General features: G+C 43.3%; 1 protein-coding gene across 1 annotated transcript in view; it reads right to left on the reverse strand.

Annotated features, from left to right (window-relative positions):
* LINGO4 (leucine rich repeat and Ig domain containing 4) overlaps positions 1-13,716 on the reverse strand; it is a 608,425-nt gene that overhangs the window by 165,220 nt on the left and 429,489 nt on the right. Inside the window, exon 3 of the mRNA XM_069650807.1 lies at positions 2,043-2,197. The gene's annotated coding sequence lies outside the window, so the exon portion shown is untranslated. The remainder of the gene's footprint in view (positions 1-2,042; positions 2,198-13,716) is intronic.

Below are 13,716 nucleotides of genomic sequence, written 5' to 3' on the forward strand. Positions count from 1 at the left end.
CGTAAGGTCATTGGAGAATCTCCCATAAGACCTGTGAGTGTTCCAGGAGAACCTTGGAGGAAAGTTGTGGTGGACATGATGGGTCCTCTGCAGGATTTGGGAGAAGATCTCAAATACTTGATTGTTCTTGTTGATTACCACTCGAAGTGGATTGAGTGGAAGGCGGTTCGGGAAGCTACCACTTCTCAAATGATTTTATTTTTTGAAGAGGTATTTTATAGGGAAGGATTTCCTACGGAACTGGTATCGGATAATGGGGTTCAGTTTTGTTCCGACAGGATGATGAAGTTTTTCCAAAGGTTTGGTATCAAGCATTACAGGACGGCCCTCTACCAACCCAGGGCAAATGGTCTAGTGGAGAGGGCGAACAGATTTATAAAAGGGGGACTGCAGTTGGTGATGGCATCAGGGTTCAAATGGCAAACAGCCCTAAGGGAGATAGTGTGGAATTATTGTACGACTCCGAATACGGTTACCAGAGTCTCGCCTTTTATGTCCCTCAAGGGTAGGCAACCAGGAACAAAGCTATGCCCGGGTTGGTTAGACTTGGCGAAGAGTGTGCATGTGAACAGAGATAAGATTATGACACTCATAAGAGAAGCTCAGAATGAGTACAAGGAGAGGTTTAATTCTGGAAGGAGATTCAAGGAAACGTTGTGGAAGAAAGGTGATTGGGTGTATGTTAAGAATCCCAGGATGTCTCCTAAATGCATGGAGAGTAAATTCATTGGCCCAAAAAGAATTGCTGTGATAAGAGGTAATGTTGTCATCATGGAGGGGGGAGAATGCTGGTCCATGGCGAGACTGGTTAGGTGCAATAATAATGACGAGGCAGAGGATGGTGAGGAAGTTGAAGTGAGCAATGACAATGAGCAGTTGCATAAGGCAAGTGTGAGTAGAGGTTCACTTGAAAATAATAACTTGACTACAAATTCGGAGAGGATCAGAAACAAACCTCTCAGGTTAAAAGATTACTTTCTTGAGTGAGTCTGTCATTATGTTAAGGGAGGAGATGTGTTTGGGTTTGACTTATATGTTTCTTCTGAGTGCATAAACATGTGTTAAGTAGTTGTGTAATAGCAACTGAGGATGTTCTTCACTCCATGTATTGTGATGATCCAATGTTCCACAATGGAGGGTTATTCTTTACTTTGTTTTGCAGGAGCCCCGCACTGTCGCGTTCGGGCCCATTTCCTGCGTGGCCACTGCCCACTACCTATGGTAAAGCTCCCGACCGACCCTGCTTGGAGATTATAGTTTAAGTAATGGCACTGTTACGCAGTGGCATATTTTAAGAAGTACTAAAGGGTTGTTAAGGCAAATGCACTTCGAGTGCTTACATTTCTGCGGTTAGTCCGGGTCTGTGTGTCAAGATTGTTCTCAGGAAATGGCACTTTGTCCTGCTGTGGAAAGGATTGTTGTTGGGGTTTGATTTATATGTTTCTTCTAAGTGCATAAAGATGTGTTAAGTAGTTGTGTAATAGCAACTGAGGATATTCTTCACTCCATGTATTGTGATGATCCTATGTTGCACAATGGAGTGTTATTCTTTACTTTGTGTTCTATATGAGTTCAGTTGGAGCCTTCCTCTCTAGGGGGTGCCTGCTGTCACCTTGGCTCTTGCTTAATAAAGCATTTAACTGTTATCCACAGTCTGGGCCTCATTTCCTAACAATTGTATATGAAAACTGATTACCTGAGGCAAAAAGTCTGAATATGAACACAATGCATGTAAGATTGTTGATAACCTATTCAGGACAGTTATTGGTAATCCCTTCTAAATTCAACATTAATGTATCCTACCTTTATGAAGCAAACTGTAGTTACTAGGTAGCACAGATTTAAAGAATGCTCAATGACACAGATATTGTTGTGTGATTATAAATGACAGATCATGTTTAATGTTTGCTGGTATTCCTTCCTACCATAAGTATAACAACATTATCAACTATCATAATACCAAAATGATTGTCATGAAATCCCAACATGCTTCGAGCAACAGCACGTCCTCAAGTCAACTAAGGTGCGTCAATTGGAATTACCTGATGGCAGTTAGATGTGAATTGGTTATCAATAAACATTCTTGAGTTGTTCCCTTCTGCAACATCTGGTGACGTCTCTGGGACTTTGAAAGCGTATGCATTGTTGTATCGCTGCATAAAATTCTTCAAGTTAGTCCAATAAAAGGTATCAAAACCTGCATTTTATTGATTTAAAAATGAAACAAAGACAAACCGTAAAACAATAAATAGAATGACACATTTCAGATTGCAGGCAAATGTTGGTAGCATTGTAAAACTTAAGAGCCAAGTTGAACAAGGTTTCAAAAACTATCCATGCTGAAAAAGAAACTTGATCATGACTATTTTTCATATTGTGGAGGAAAAATTCAGATATATGCAAATGAATGCCTAAAGAATGTTGATGGGGAAATGTAATTGTACGTGAATTGCAATGTAAGTGGAAGAAGTATACTGATTTAAGAAGGTTTAGGCCTCTATAACAAAGGCCTCATGTAACTTACAAAGACTATATTTAGAATGATATGCTGGGAACCAGAATTGGAGAGATTGTTGTGTTCGCTCATACATTTTTATCCTGCTGTCATAGTAAAGTTATTTAAAAATATACTCACTTTACCAAAAATATATGAATGTTGCACAAACAGGAGTTTCTTCAAACAAATAATGATAGACGAGTGTGTCTTAATTGTATTAATGGTACACATCTGTGTTGGTTATCTCTTAAAAACAAGCAAAGTGACCCTGGGTGTCTAGCTTCGATTGGGCCTCATGGAGGACCATTGTACTAATTGAGAAGGCTGAACAGCTGTCATGAAATGACTACTCCAGGGTGTGTAGTGACTAATGTGCCTGCCCAGCCTCACACTACTACTAAATCATCAGTAATCCCAAACAAAAAGGCGAACGGTTGTAGCCCAATCTTTTTTGCCTCTTTTGGTAACAGGGCCCAAGAGCAGGTTGTACTCTTCCAGCAGAGTGTGAGCTGGTACAGAAGCAACACGACTATAAAAAAAAGAATGTCCAACCAAGGTTCTATAAAAATTGGATCTTTCATTAAAATAACAAAATACGCGCACACACACACAATAAAACACCTAATGGCCCATCCCTGTAAGGGAAAACACAGAGAAAGTCAATACATTAAAGGCGCAATCTGGGTTGGTAGATATGATGATGCCTTTAAGAAGCTGGAGCAGGTGGGCTTAAAAGTCACTAAGGTCCTTCAAGGCGGACCAGGGGGATAGGGCCACTTAAATACTTTGTTCTTGTATTTCTGGGCTCAACAGTGACAAGCAGAGCTTTTTGGCGTTCGGTACTGAGGGCTTTCTGGGCACAAGGCGACAGTCGAGCTGGGGAGCAGTTGAAATGGGTTCCAACGATGCAGTGCTTTTTAGCAGCAGCAATGGCTTGTAGGTTGAAGACGCTGGGAATGGCAGTCAGTGTCGGGTCACTGGCGCTGGAAGACTCGACATCCTCGGCTGCAAAGAAGTGGAGACTGCCTATTGGCGTTGAATGGGCTTGGCTTGCTCAACACAGCGACAGGGTACTGTAGCTGCAATGACTTGGAGCTGCAATAAGCTGGTAAACAGGTGGATGGTGTCAAGTTTGGGTTGCTAGAAGACTTGGCAGGTCTCAGATGCAAAGACAGCAGAACTTCGGCATAGAGTGAAACTTGGAGATGTGGAGACAGTCGAGCGTCAAGGTCGTAGATGATCCAGACAGGTACCTTGCAGCAGCTTGCATAACGTAGAAGTTGCCCAAACCGGCTTGGGACAGTTTGGAGATGCAGGGAAAGCCTTGAGTCGCATCCTTGCTTCTGTGCTTGCTGGATGACCCAGTACAGGGTGTCGAGGGCAAGGGAAGTCCTTCTAAGACTTGTAGAGAGCACTTGCTGGGTACTGACACCTCCAGTAAACTGGGTCCTGTGTACCAGTGTCTCAGTTGCAGTAGGCCTTTTCCAGCAAGCTGGTCATGCCAGAAAATGCCCTTGGAATGGGTATGTAGAAGAGCTGTCCTCTTGCTATCTTCACCTCTGTGGTAGAGGACTTTAGAATAGATGTTACCATTCCAAGTGAATCCTTCTTCAAGAAAGTTCCAGAGATGAATCGACTAAGTTGAGGGTCTCCCCCAGACTGCCTCATATAGGCAAAATGCTACAGCAGATTGGTCCACAGAAAGCCTGTTGTTAAGGGTCCAGTCCTGACTAATGGAACATGTGTCCTTTGCCTGCTTATGTCATACCCAGATTTCCTTGCCTACAGGAAGTGGGGATTGGGGGGAACATGATGTTTTGAGAGTCCTAGCAAAATCCAAGATAGTTAAACCCCTCTGTCGTCTGAAACTGTCCAATGGGCTACTCTATCTCAGCCCTCTTACTCTTGTCTACCTAAAACAAAAGGTCTCCAGTAATCAACACCCTGGCATGAGGTGGCCATTGTACTGATGGGACTGTCTTTGAAGCACCAGCTCCCAGGGGACCTCCCGAGGAGCATTCCTGTTCCCTGGAGGAATGTGTCAACACTCCACAGGGGAATCAAGGGGAGCCTTCCTGGGCTGGACGCAGCATGGCTGTTTTGGGTACTCCCAGGCAAGAAGGTTAATGCACACCAAGCCCCATCATGAACTAGTCACTGCTCACCAAGCTGACAATAATGACTGTAATCCCAATTGCCACCATATCAAAAACAGACATGGCCTACAGATATTAATAACTGCCAGTAGGGTGCTAGGGTACATAATTATAATATTTTGAACCAGAGGTGCAGATGGTTAAAAAGCCACATTTGCCAGTTGGAACTTTTTGTTCTTGCAGCTATGTTCAGAAATATACATGTGACCTTTAAACATGTCCTGCTGCTTTTGCTGGGCAGCTGCTGAGGATCTTAGGAGACCCTCACAGCAAGGTACATATGTGCATTATGCCTTTTTGGCATGGAGCATTATGAAAGTGGGGTCTGATAAGCAGATCTCGCTTTCAGAAACAGAATTAACGCCATCATTTCTACCCCACCCTTACTAGATGGCATGTTCATCACGCTCCACAGTGAAGTCATAGAATATATTGTTTGTTGCATTGAAGTCCACGTACTGAGAATGTTATAAACGTTTCTGATAAGGGTGTGCAGTAACACTGTTTGGGATTCCTTGATGATTGTATGCTGTAATTTCCTGTGCTCACCCTGCAGTACTGCGATTAAATATTTACTGAACTAACCTTACCCAAGATTCAAGTCTCACGTTGGCCCCACATCTGCTTTCTGTGATGGTATGGTAATGTTTATGTGTAAAGCACCTATACACAAGGAAAGTGTTCCAAAGCGCTCAAGGAGGGAGGGAACAAGGGGAAAAACAACAGTCGTCCAGAGCCCTTGAAATTCTGAAATGATGCTAGTCTGTACCAGCAGAGTAAGTGCATATAATACAATTAACAGTGGAGATACCAGCAAATAGGGCTGACGACAATTCTACAGTTTTTCCAAGTGCATTAAGGCACCACCATGTAGGGAGTGAAGACGGGGGGACAGACAGACGATCTACAGGCATAGTGACATCAGATCGAGCAAGTGCACAGATGGTTACAGGGGACGGGGTGTTGGAGGGGGGTACAAGTTCTGGGTGGTAGGGTGGGGTTCCAAGTGCACCCAGTCAGCAGAGGCTGGGGTAAGTGCAGTGAGATACCACTCTCTTTGGTCAGAGACCAAGTGCAGTGATGAAGAGGCGAGTGCAGGGCCCAGAGGCAAGTGCGAGAAAGACTGGTAAGGGTGCCAGGGACCTGTGAGACTCTAAGGTAAACCAGGCGGCCAGTCAGCGAGCTGTATGGAAAAAAGGAGGGAGAGAGGGATAGAGCAAAGATAGGTTAGCAGGGTAGAGGGAGAGAGGAAGAGGGGAAGAGGAATGTTTTGAGGAGTTTCCGGGAACTTAAGGAGATCAGGCTCCAGACGGAGGGAGGCAGGGAGGCTATTCCAGAGGGAGGCTGCTGCTGAAGAGAAAGATCTCCCTCTAAATCTCTGCCTGGAGAACCGGCTCACTTGAAGGTTGGAGGTAGATGAGCAGAGGGCTCGGGAGGGGCAGTATTTAGGTAGGCATTGTTGCAGATAAATAGGTCCCAGGCCCAGAAAGCCTTGTGGTCAATGCAGAAGGTCTTGGACTTGAAGATTTTGAACTTGATGATTGTATGGTACCTTTGGCTCTCCTCTTAAGCCAATCCTTGTCTTACATTTGTGAGAATGGGAACAGGTCAGTCAAAGTAAGTGCCAATTCCCCCCTAAGGGAAGTTTAGCCTAATTTATTTACACAAATTATTATCCCAAGACTGGCAAGTTTCCGGATATGTAGCATTGTTTTGCAAAGGTTGACGTCAAATAAAATTCTGGAGGAAGGTTCGTTTAATCTTAAACAAATTACCTTCTGATAGGAGAATGGGGATGAAAGGTTCAACAAAAAACAGTGGGAATACCTCTTTCTATGATTGGTGTACGGGGATCACCAAAAGGCACTTCAAGTCCAAGATCAGAGCGCTGAAAGATGCCCAAGGAAAACTCCAAGAGCAGCCGAAGGGGTTAAAAGGTAAGCAAGCTAATTTGGGAGTCTCTAAAACAGAACATTTTACAGTAGAATTTATCCTGCACTCTAGGGGGTACCCCCACTGAAAGACACTCCAGAAGATATTTTAGACTCGTTAACCTCGGGTATGGATTCAAACACCTGTTCAGACACCAAATCAACACAAAGCAGCTGCATCTGCACTGCCATCTCTACCTGGGTGGGCAGGTTCCATTTTTAGAGCCCATATGTATCCCTCAGTGAACCACCATCATATAGTCAACCCACTCCCATTTGATCACTGAGAGGCTCTACATCTCAATCGTGCTCAGCGTTCAGCTGTTGATGTGTTACGCAATAGATGAACAATCCTTAATATTTTTGCACCTCAACTACATTGTGTGCATCTGCAACATTCGATGGGTTTGCTAATGAATGGGAGAATTATGGTGCTTGGTGGTCTTAATGCTGATTGTGACCAACAGGGCCCCTTATGGAACTGGGAAGATTCAATTGGTGGGGTCTCAGCAAAAGGATTGCGGGGCATTAAGTGGAAGGTAGGGCTTGAGGGTCGTGGTCTCCGCCCACTGGTGGGAAGAGCCACCAACCAAACCACCCCATTAGACTGGAATACGTGGCACAGAGGTCTAACCTCCTCCATGATTGATTATATTTTGTTGAGTCTTTTCTTATGAACCACTGCCAGTCTTTTGAGGTGAGGAAAACTGACTGGAGTGACCACTGTATTTTGACAGCCTCATTTGATCTGCTACAAACCACCAGGGAGTCTTTGATCCAACCACGAGTAATTGCCAATGAGGCTGGGACCGCTGTCAAATGGTCTAACCGGAACATACTTCTGCTGAATGCAAGGGTAAGGAGTGCACTTAATCAGTCTTCCTATGATTGGAAGATTAGATGTTTCAATACTAATGAACTCCAAAAACTTGTGGGGGAAATGGTGACAGGCATTGGGGCAGCCAAGGGGAGCAGATGTAAGCCATTATCTTGACATACTCATGGCTTCAGTGCTGAATCACTGGAAGCAAAAAGGTCTATGAGGAGGGAAATCCGCAAGATAACGTCCAATAACCTTCAGCAGGCAATCTGCAATGAATCAATTAGAAAGGTGAGACAGGCCTATAGGAATCTTTGTAAATCCCGTAGGCATATCACCCTACAACGAGATGCAGAATTGATGCTTGGCATCCTGATTAGAGCTGATGTTAGCGCATGCTGGTACCTTATTAATGGGCAACACCTTAACTATGCCGTCTCTCAGCTTAATTCTATCTCTGAATAAGACTGGATGAAATACTACGAAGATAGATTTGGGCTCCCTATGAATAATACCCTGATTGAATCCCCTATGAAGAAAAATGATACTTGGGATCCCCATTTAGACCAGGCCATTATCCACGGTCTAATAACAAGATCTAAGTCCTCTCGTGCACCCGGCCCTAATGGTCTCACCAATGCTACCTTTAAGGAAGACCGGAATTTGTGGTCTAAGCTGTTGCTTCTGGAATTCAAATATATCACCTCTACCAGGAACACTCTGAACTCCTGGAACACTGCACATGTGATATCCTTCTTCAAGTGTGGGGGCAGGACTGATCCTAGTAATTATCGTCCAATTTCACTCATCGACGCCGACTACAGAATCCTTTCGGCATTTCTGCACTCACACTTGGAGGAGTGGGCATCTATCTACCATCCGCTGATTCAATTCCAGACTGGCTTCAGAAAGGGACACTCTACTAATATCAAAGGGTTGGCACTGAAGTGTATACAGGAGGAGGCCTGGCTGCAACCAAGGGGCTGTACGTATATGGCCTCGATCTAAACTGCCGCTTTTGATTCTATTGATCGCGGCAAACTGTGGGACAAATTAACCAAGTGGGGCCTGCCTGAGGGGCTACTAAGATTTATTCCTGGGGTGTATGAAAATTGTGGTATTCAGGTTCGATTAAATCAAAAAGGGGATCTATCCAAGAGAATACAATCTTATCAAGGGGTGAGGCAAGGGTGTGTTCTGGCCCCTTGGTTATTTAACCAGTACTTCTCAGAGGTGACCATTTTACTGGCTAAAGAGGGATTGGTTGCCCCAAGAATCGGCATTGAGAAAATTGTCTGCCTAATATGCGCTGACAACGTATTGATATTTGATTGCACTGAAGTTGGGCTACAAAGATCGTTAAAGAATTTTGAAACTTATGCCAATGACAACGGGCTAGTTATTAACCCAATTAAAATGAAGATTCTTGCATTAAAAAAAAGAAGGGCACAATCAAAGGACCTGTATGCACTGTGGGAGCCATGCCACTGAGGTTGGCAGATTCGGTACAATATTTGGGCTTCCATTTTTCTGCCTCTAGATGTATTAAAACAGCGAATGAGATCTTGATACATAAGGCAAAACCTCTGGAAGCCCAAGTTACCCGAATCGATCAGAGGTTTGGCAGATTCTCCCTTAACCCTCAATTATGTTCTATGAAGGTAAAATAGTGCCTAAATTGACCTATGGCCTAGATTTAAGATCGGATAACTTATGCAATGTTTTGAACAGAATTTAGGTGAAAATGTGGAGGCATATTTTGGGCGTGCCTAACGCGGTACCGATTTCAGCAATTCGCTATGAGCTGAGAACTGTCACTGTAGGCTCGGGTCCAATGGGCTTCGCTTGTCCTATATTAAAAAATTATTTCTCCCATCCCTAACTCACTCTACCAACTCATGAGTCGAAACTTGGATAAATCGCCTGTATTAAAGGACTTTAGAGCCTGGGCAAATCTCATTTTGGATGAGATTGGGATGATGGTAGAAACTTGATTAAGAATCCGTTGAGGACTAAGCGGGCACTATTCGATTATGATTGGGCGCAGAATACTGATGTTTTCCATTCTTACCCCTCGATGAGTCACTTATCCCACGAGCATAGACGAAGAGGAACTTTGACTAGGACCTTGTTACAATTCCCTAATCGGTTCTATAGAGGTATCCTTTTGAGGGCAAGGTGGAATTTGCTTCCTACTAGAGAAATCCAACTCAGGAGAGCCCTTATCTTGGTGGAACAAGCCTTCTGCAAGTTCTGTATGTCTAAACTGGAAACACTAATGCATCTGGTCCTTGAATGCCCCTCACCACAGGGCCTCAGAGTTAACTTCCTAAAACCATTGGCAATGGCTTCCTATCTTTATGATGAAGATCTGATATGGAAACACTGCCTCGAGAACTATAATATACAGGAAGGGCTGTCCCTGGCTGGCTTTATCAACTCGCTGCATCTTTAGGCTGGAATAATTCAATTGCAGACGTGGGATATGCCATATTCTGTTACATCATATCCCTCTCTGTCTGTGTTTTTTTTCTCTCTATTATCCTATGTATTTGATCAGATAATCTTTGGGAATCCTGCTTGTTTGATTTTAGAAAGTATCTTATCTGATTTATCACCTGATCAATTTTATTGTTCATTTTATGTCTAATCTTTGCTCATCTCTTTTTTTCTTTCTTTTGTTATCATTTTATTTCTGGTGGTATTTATTTTACTTGTGATGTGAAGTATTTGCTGATTCTCTCTGTATTTTGATAACAATGAATTTAATTTTGTAAAGGTTTGAACTAACTAAATACAATTTTAAAAACAATACACCCCCTTGAACTGACACCATAGTTTACCTTTTAAAATCCCTGGACAGATAATGTGGTAGTGACAGTGCATCCATACACCATGGAGCTCCACTGTTTTATTAAATATTTTGCAAGGATTTCCTAAAATCCTTTTACATTTCAAGAAGGATTGTAAATTATTATTGATTGGAACGATCAAAATTAAGATTAGATAAACTGGAGCTAAAAGCAGCTCCTATGTATCTGGCATTAACCAGTGAACAGGAGCTATCAATGGGGGAACAAGGGGCTAGTACATAGCTTTCCGCAAATCTAACTTCCACATAACATGCACACTTTTGACCATTATTTATGTCACCATATGCTTTAAATGTTGTATAGATGTGTCCTAATGCTCATTTATTGATTGTCCCAAATGCACAGTTAGTGTCACATAGGTATATTTGTTCGGCATCATCTGGCATGGGGAGTCGAAAGAAGCTCCTGGTAGCTGTTGGTGTCGAGGTAACTAGTTCTCTTTAAGGCCACACTTTCAAACCGTGGTCAACGTTAGAGGGATTGAAATTAAGATTGAATAAGCAGGAGATAAAAGCAGCACCTGCTATCCAGCATTAACCAGTGACCAGGAGCTACCACTGGGGAACAAGGAGCTAGTACATAATGTTCCAGAAATCTAACTTCCAAATTAGATGCAAACATATAATTTTGTCCATTATTTACAAACCCAAACACACAGAATTAAATTCATATACATTTGTTTGGCATTAAAGCGCCAGGGGACCACTCCGGTGGTGATAGTGCGCGGTAAAAATATCCTTTACCATTAACATTAACATTAACATTAGTTGGCCTGGGGCGCCAAAAGTAGCTCCTGGTAGTAGTTTGTGTCAAGCTAACCAGGCTCTTCTATGGTACAGGCAGGAGCTAAATAGCTCCCAGCTCCCCTCAATTTCAAACCCTGTGTTACAGTCCTACTTGTGCTGATCTCAATCACCTGTTTAGAGTCGCTATTCCTCCCAACACATTTACCCTATTGAAGCAGAGAAATAAATGGCCGTTGCAAGAACGCCTTAGAGATAATCAAAAATGATTCACTGGCAAGTTACTCCATACCATTACATAAATATGGCCCGAGCGGACAGATTGGGCTAAGAAAAATGCATGCAATCAGAATAAGGGGGAGAAACCGATTAGCTCAAGTCATTTAAGAAATGTTTCGGTCATTTTTTGGGGATCCTCCAATGTGGTGATTACTGCACAGCAAGCTGTGGCCACTACATTCATAATGGGACTGAAGCCCAAGATTGCAGAAGGAATTAAGGTAGTACTTATTGGCTGGGAAAGCAAGAATTTGACTGGGGAGTTGTAAGCAGCGTAGCATTTTCATGAAAAGACAGAGAGACAGAAAGAGAATTATGAAGCTAGATTAAGGGCATTACAAATTCAGCGGTTCCAGCCTTCAGAAGGAAAGGTGGGGCACCAAGCTGGACCCTACTCCCGGGGAATAGGGAAGTGCAGATGTAGAGGAATTTTTCCATTAATGTAGGACATGGAGGAGTTCAAGAAAGGTGCAGGTTTTGCATGTGCAGTACAGTGTGTGTAATTATTGCAAAGAGTTTCAGCACTGGAAGTCTGAATGAACCTGCTTAGCATACAGCTCAGCCATCACAGCACCCTCCTTTTTCACAGTTATTTCAAAAGTCAGGGGCATTAATATTGTTGCACCACTCATCCCTTAGCTCCTTGGGCACAAGAATGTTTACTCTCTGGCCGAGAATGCGTGTCACAATCAACTTTGAGAGTCTCTTAATTTCCACATGCTCTCTGTTCAGATGAGGTGGTAAATGCAATGTGATTTGGAAGTCAACTGATACCTCATCTGCTTACATGACATATGACTGTGAGTTTGGGTCCTATCTTTGAACATGTCCCATTCCTATTGAGCACTTTTATAGCAGGGAATTTATTAGGAATGGATCTATCATATAACATGGGTTGCACTATGCTTTGTTCCCCTGACTGTAAATATTTAGATGTTCAGATGTTTAGGGAACTTGAATTGTTGGCTGTGTTGAGGAGCCATAGCATGATACTCCCTTGTTACAACAGCGAATCTTGGACCTATGAATGCAAACAAAGCAGTACGAATATTGAAAGTTGAACCACCCATTTTTCATATCACCTTGCGCCACACAGGCGCTGAATATGGAGGGGCGGGCACCGCCCTCTGAACTCCACAGAGGTAGATCCAAAAATCCACTGGGGCGTACGGCAGTGAAGATGAGATGGCATCCACAAGGCAATGAGACTCGGCCAAGAGAGCACACAGGTGCATGGGTCGTGGCAGTGAGTGCAGGCCCACGCAGGGCCCACAGCGAAGAAGGAACAACACTCTGTCGGTCTGGTGGCTGTGAGTTTGGCACCATCCTGGGGGAGGGGGCAGTGCCTTAAGATTTAATTGTGTGTAAACCAACAGAGGTATACACCATTTTACACGGTATCAGCACTAATAAATTCTATGTCAAGACCGGAGGCTCACATTATGCTTCTCTTTCTTTATTAAAACATGTAAAGAAAGCTCAGCAGCAAGATATTTTTGTGCACCTGAGCGCAAGACAAACGTATAATAAAGATGCACCAATAGATATATGAACAAAACACAAGAAAAAACATCAGTCTTAGTCCATAAAGGTCTCTGGGAGAACAAGAAACTCCATTTCCCAGAAGGCTTCCCCAGAGTTCATCCAGAGGCCACCACCATGTGACATCATTCCTCCAATAAGTATGAACATATCCTCATAAACAGTCCTGAACATGATGTAACTTCCTCTTTCTTTGCTGCTCATAGCAAGAGATAAGTACATTTCATGTTCACCATTGTTTATGAAGTATTTCCATTATTTACATTTATTTATATCATTGGATTTCATATTCTTTAGTATTGTTGCTGCGCTCTGCAAGCATTTAGTGGAATGTTTATTATTTGATTGTCTTACCGCCTTGTGGCTTCGTAATCCATTTCCTTGATCGCCTCCGACGCCAGCTGTTTCCTGCTGGCGTCCGAGAGCGCTGTAATATACGAACTCCCTGTTCGTTTTCAGTGCGTTTCTTCTTCATTATTTTTTTGTCAGCGTTTCAATCAGCTGATCAAGATCCACTGAAGCGGATCCTTGCGCACTCCTGCGATTTGCTTCCCCACCCCAACAGACTTCCTGTAGGGCTCGGGGAAGCCTATGCAGATTCCCTTCTGCCTGCAGCGCCGCCCTCATCAGACAGGGGGAGCTCCTGCTCTCCTCTGGTCCTTTACTCAGCATTCCGGAGCTTGCAAACGCATTTACGCTCCATTTCATAACAGATTTGCAAACGCGAGCGCCGGAGGCTATTTTACAACTGTTTTATCATTCAGATTAGCGGATTTATCCAATAAAAAAAAAAACAGTAAGAACAGAACTTTATTACAGGACTAACTGGGATAACTATCTCACCTTAATCACTCTTACTGCTGGGCTAGAGAGAA

This window comes from Ambystoma mexicanum, chromosome 1p (assembly GCF_040938575.1).
Source record: "Ambystoma mexicanum isolate Mex_15411 chromosome 1p, UKY_AmexF1_1, whole genome shotgun sequence".
NCBI classification, from domain to species: domain Eukaryota; kingdom Metazoa; phylum Chordata; class Amphibia; order Caudata; family Ambystomatidae; genus Ambystoma; species Ambystoma mexicanum.